Source organism: Myotis brandtii, unplaced genomic scaffold (assembly GCF_000412655.1).
Source record: "Myotis brandtii unplaced genomic scaffold, ASM41265v1 scaffold503, whole genome shotgun sequence".
Classification (NCBI taxonomy): Eukaryota; Metazoa; Chordata; class Mammalia; order Chiroptera; family Vespertilionidae; genus Myotis; species Myotis brandtii.
Genome location: NW_005369181.1, coordinates 685,166 through 691,487, shown reverse-complemented (window position 1 = coordinate 691,487; position 6,322 = coordinate 685,166).

Below are 6,322 nucleotides of genomic sequence, written 5' to 3'. Positions count from 1 at the left end.
AGGGGCTGCACCTAGGGATTGGGCGTGCCCTCTGCCACCTGGGAGAAGGCCTAAGCCAGCAGGTTGTTATCTCCCGAGGGGTCCCAGACTGCGAGAGGGCACAGGCCAGGCTGAGGGACCCCCTTTCTCCCCCCCCCAGTACACAAATTTTTGTGCACCGGGCCTCTAGTTACATTATAAAAGGCCAGGGCCCATCACAACCTAAATGACTAGATGGACGACTGGTCACCAGGAACTGCATGGAAGATCTCTAGGTCCCTCCCTGGTGACCCACAGGCTCTTACCACAGCAAGGCTGGTGGCTGGTGGGTGGGTGGGGAATGGAGGGCTTGGCAGGGTATGGCAGGCACAGTGAGGTTGTTAGCCTCTGGCCCAGGGCCGGTCAAAGGCCTAATGACCTCGCCGCTGCCATGGTGGCTGCAGATAAGGCCTGGAGAGAGGCCCGGAGAGAGAAGCAGGGCCCAATGCACAGCTGCCACAGTGGCTGTGGATCAGGCTGAGAGATAGGCCTGGAGATAGGCCCAGAGATGCTGACTGGCATAGAAACTGACCAATCAGAACCTAATCTGGGTGAACTGTGAAAGCAGAACTGAAGGTGGGGTTGAAGAGGGGTTTTAAGGGCAACAGCTGTTTGGTGTAAGGTGTAAGAAAGCGGTTCAATTTTTTAATGACCACTTTGGCAGTGTAGTGCTTATGGCTGGCTATCAGTCCAGATATAGGGATTATGTATTTTTGCCTGCCAAGAGCATCTCCTCCTGCTGAAAAAGGCTTTCCCCCCACATTTAAGCAATCCTATCCTATATAATCTTTCTATACTAATAAAAGGGTAATACGCTAATTAGATCGGGTCGACCGGCCATCTTCTGGATGTCCGACTTCCTTCCAGACAAAGCCATGGTGGTGGGGGCTGAGGCAGAGGCAGTTAGGGGCCATCAGGCTGGCAGGGGAGGGCAGTTGGGGGCAAACTGGCCAGCAGAGGAGGGCGGTTGGAGGCGAGATCAGGCCTTCAGGGGAACAGTTAGGGGTGAACAGGCAGACAGGCAGAGTTGATTAGGGGTGATCAGGCAGGCAGACAGGTGAGCGTTTAGGAGCCAGCAGTCCCAGATAGTGAGAGGGATGTCTGACTGCCAGTTTAGGCCCAAAACTGGCAGTCAAACATCCCCCAAGGGATCCCCTATTGGAGAAGGTGCAGGCTGGGAGGCCAGGGTCAAATGGGGACAAATTAATTCTTGGAATCAGAACAACCTCTCCCTCTGCAGATCCTGTTAATACTTCAGCTTCGATAATGTTAGGTCATAATCTTTTGATAATAAATCTGATACCATTACAAAGACCCCATTTACTATTGAGATTTCTCAATAGCATTATGATTGCTCCCACTTTTAATTTTAATTTATGACACAGCATTCCCGAAGGAGTAATAATATTAAGAAATTCGATGGGAAAATTTTCCTTTTCAGCATCATCTGTGGAATTAATGGAATCACCACTCAAATATGTGTGAAAATCTCCATGGAGTATATCAAATTTTCATTTAATTTTTGAACATGCTCATTTTTTGGACAAAGAATTGCACGTTTAGATATATTTTTAATATTATCTATAGCAGTGGTTCTCAACCTTGGCTTCACATTAGTCACCTGGGAATCTTTTTAAAATCCTTATTCCTGGGTCTCATCCTCCAGAAATTGTTTCTTTGTTATGGAGCGGGGCCACAACATTAGTAACAAAGAAACAGAATTTCCGGAGGATGAGGCCCAGAAATCAAGATTTTAAAAAGATTCCCAGGTGACTAATGTGAAGCCAAGGTTGAGAACCACTGATCTATAGATATAGTATTTCCAAACGTAGCTTCAATAATAGAGCCATTACAAATCATTTTACTTCCATGCTCCGCTCTGAGGATGGGTTCCTGCCTGAAAACTCGTCCTGAGGGCCGGTTCCTGCCTGAAACCTCACCCTGAGGGCTGGTTCTTGCCTGAAACCTCTCTCTCTCTGAATTCCAAACGTAGCTTCAATAATAGAGCCATTACAAATCATTTTACTTCCATGCTCCGCTCTGAGGATGGGTTCCTGCCTGAAAACTCGTCCTGAGGGCCGGTTCCTGCCTGAAACCTCACCCTGAGGGCTGGTTCTTGCCTGAAACCTCTCTCTCTGAGGGCTGGTTCCTGCCTGAAACCTCACCCTTCAGAAAACAGCTGGGGGGGGGGCGCAGCCGTTTCCAGGACTACCCCTGCAGGACTGATTTCCTTCTGGTTGGTTGCAGTTCTGGCTGTGATGTTACACCCAGGGTTTTTATATAATATAGAAAAATCTGGAAGTATATTTTAGGACTCCTCCCCCTCTCTTCCTTTTTAGATGATTAATGATTTTTCATCATTGGATAAGTTTAAGCTATGGGTAGAAAATCAACTCTGAAAGTTTAAAGTGGCCCAAATGTAGAGGGATAAATATTTTAAACATTATGACTCTGAAATTTTATTTTATGAAATAGCTTATTCTTGCTTCTCATGAGCTGCCATTCAACTCTGTAGGGTGTATATGCATATATATTATGAGGGAATGTGTTCATAGTATAATTGGAAATTCCTAATTCATGCTCTTGAAATCTTTTTAAGTTTAAAATAATATCTCAGGGTTAAACAGTCATTAATCACATAATTCAACCCTATCTCGTGAATGTTGCTTCTGTTGCCCTCTGCCTTTGTAAGATGGGATTCAGATATCTGGCAGTACTAATCATATGCTTCTACAGATTTTAATGGGGCTAGTATCAATAAGACTACTTATAATTAGACATTATAAAGTAAGAAATACATTACCACAACATTATTCAAACAGGATCCTTTTATGGGCAGAACTGACTTATTTTGCTATTGATGATTTCCAATACTTTTCTAATGTCACAGTATTATTTGATAGGAACTTAAGAGAATAATTTTAATATCAACATATTGAAAGCTCTATTTCATTTGACTTTAGTTAAGTAACAAAGCCAGGCTGTTCATATTTGAAGTACTATCTGAAGTCATGGAATCATTGAATTTGTGTTGGAGTATATAGAAAGATTTGACTTTGTCTTTCATCTATCTTCCTTTTTATTCATCTGAGTTAATTCATTTTTAATTCTTTATTGTAGAAAGTATTACATATGTTCCCTTCCCCCCATTGTCCTCTCCCAGCCTGCCCCTGCCCTCCAGCTGTGGCCTTCACCACCCTTCATTGTCTGTGTCCATTAGTTATGCTTATCTATATGTCTCTATATATAAAAAGACAGTGACTGGAATGCCTTAACGAACGAAATGAGAGGTCCTTATGGCCAGCAAACCAGCCCGATCTGAGGGTGGGGCCAGCCTGCCAACCTCCCACAGCCCCTACCCCCAGCCGGCCCTGCTCCATATTGAATTTTCCCTCCCTGATCAAGGGTGGGGTGGCCAGCCAACATCCCCGTGGCCCTTCCTCCTGGCCGGCCCCACCTCCACTGGCCCACCCCACCCCGATTGGCCCACAGCTCCTCTCCTGGGCTGGCCCGACCCCTGATTGCCCCTTTATCCCAATAGGGGGTGGGGTCAGCTGGCCAAAATTTTGCAGCCCCTCCCCCTGGCCTGCCCTGACCTAGATGGGCCCCCACCACCTCGATCAACCCGCAGCCCGACCCCTCGCCTGGCCCTGCCCCTGATTGCCTCCCCCTCCCCAATAGGGGGTGGGGCCAGCCAGCTAACCTCCTGCAGCCCCTTCCTTTGGCCACCTCCACCTCTGATGGGATGCCACAACCTCAATCAGCCCACAGTCCCTCACCCCAGCCAGTTCCACTCCTGATCAAGCCCCCCCCACCCCCGCCAAACAATTGGGGTTGGGGCTGGCTGGCCAACCTCCAACAGCCCCTCCCCATGGCTGGCCCTGCCTCCAATCAGTCCCCCTACCCCAATCAGGGGTGGGGCATGCCAGCCAATTGCCCCCAGCCCCTCCCCCCCAGCCTGCATAGCCCTAATTGGGGCCCCAATCAAGGGGGACTGGCCAGGGCCAACCTCCTGCTGTTTCCTCCTCCTGACAGGCCTGGCCCTGATCCGCTGAATTGGGGTGGGCTGGCCAGACCCCACCCATGCACGAATTTGTGCACTGGGCCTTTAGTATGCATACAAGTTCTTTGATTGATCTCTCATACCCCTTCTTCCCCCCTTTCTCTTGCCTTCCCTCTGAGGTTTGACAGTTTGTTTGATGATTCTGTGTCTATGGATCTGTTTTTGTCCATCAGTTTTTATTCATTATTTTACACAAATGAGTAAAATCATGTGATAATTATCTTTCTCTGACTGGCTTATTTTGCTTAGCATAATGCTTTCCAGGTCCATCCATGCTATTGCAAATGGTTAGAGTTCTTTTTTTTTTATAGCAGCATAGTATTCCATTGTGTAGATGTACCAGTTTTTTAATCCACTCATTGGCTGATGGGCACTTAGGCTGTTTCCAGATCTTAGCAATTTTCAATTGTACTGCTATCAACATAGAGATGCATATATTCTTTCTGATTGGTGTTTCTGATTTTGGGATAAATTCCTAATACTGGGATTATTGGGTCAAATGGGAATCCCATTTTTAAATTTTTGAGGAAATTCCATACTGTTTTCCATAAAGACTGCACCAGTCTGCATTCCCACCAGCAGTGTATGAGGGTTCCCTTTTCTCCACATCCTTGCCAGCACTTGTCATTTGTTGATTTGTTGATGATAGCCATTCTGACAGGTGTGAGATGGTATCTCATTGTCATTTTGATTTGCATCTCTTGGATGATTAGGGACTTTGAGCATGTTTTCATTTGTCTCTCGGCCTTCTATATGTCCTCTTTCAAAAAGTGTCTATTTAGGACCTTTGCCCATTTTTTGATTGGATTGTTTATCTTCCTTTTGTTAAGTTGTATGAGTACCCTGTAAATTTTGGAGAGTAAACCCTTATCTGAGATAGCATTGGCAAATATGTGCTCCCATGCAGTGGGCTGTCTTGTTTTGTTGATGGTTTCTTTTGCTGTGCAGAAGCTTTTTTATTTTGATGTAGTCCCATTTGTTTATTTTCTCCTTCACCTCAATTGTCCTAGATCAGCAGTTCTCAACTTGAGAAGTCCGGAAAAACCAGCTTGCCAAAAGAATTAGGCTCTAGGGCAGCGGTTCTCAACTTGTGGGTCGCGACCCCTTTGGGGGTCGAACGACCCTTTCACAGGGGTCGCCTAAGACCATCAGAAACCACATATATAATTACATATTGTTTTTGTGATTAATCACTATGCTTTAATTATGTTCAATTTGTAACAATGAAATTGGGGGTCACCACAACAAGAGGAACTGTATTAAAGGGTCATGGCATTAGGAAGGTTGAGAATCACTGTGACCTAGGAGATATATCAGTAAACATATTGCTATGAGCTATATATGATATTTTGCTGCCTATGGATTTTTAAAATATTTTTCTGGTTTCCCATTTTAGATTTATGTCCTTTATCTATTTTGAGTTTAATTTTGTGTATGGTGTAAGTTGGTGGTCAAGTTTCATCTTTTTGCGTATATCTGTCCAATTTTCCCAACACCATTTATTGAAGAGACTATCTTGACTTCACTGTATGCTCTTGCTCATTTGTCAAATATCAATTGAGCATACTGGTTTGGGTCAATTTCTTGGTTCTCTGTTCTGTTCCATTGATCTATGTGTCTGTTCTTGAGCCAGTACCAGGCTGTTTTGAGAACATTGGCTTTGTAATATAACTTGATGTCTGCTATTTGTGATCCCTCCAACTTTATTCTTTTTTTTGTTAAGATTGCTGTGGCTATTTGAGGTCTTTTTTTATTCCATATAAATTTTTGGAGAGTTTGTTCTAGGTCTGTGAAATATGCTGTTGGTATTTTAATGGGGATTGCTTAGAATGTATAGATTGCTTAGGGTAGTATGGACATTTTAACCATTTGTATTCCATAAGCATCTATAGATGCAAGCTGCAGACCTTTATTAATTAAATTAAAAATATTGTGGCAGTTAACTGGTTAATGATGTTGATTCTACCAATGCATGAACACAGTATATTCTTCTACTAGTTTATATCTTCCTCTATCTCTTCTTTCAATGTCCTGTAATTTTCTGAGTGCAGGTCTTTTACCTCCTTAGTTATGTTTATTCCTCGGTATCTTAATTTTTTGTTGTTGTTGTTGCAATGGTAAATGGGATTGTTCTTTTAGTTTCTCTTTCTGTGACTTCATTGTTGAATGCCATTGATTTCTGGGTGTTAATTTTGTATCTTGCTACATTGCTAAATTCATTTATTAAATTAAGTAGTTTTT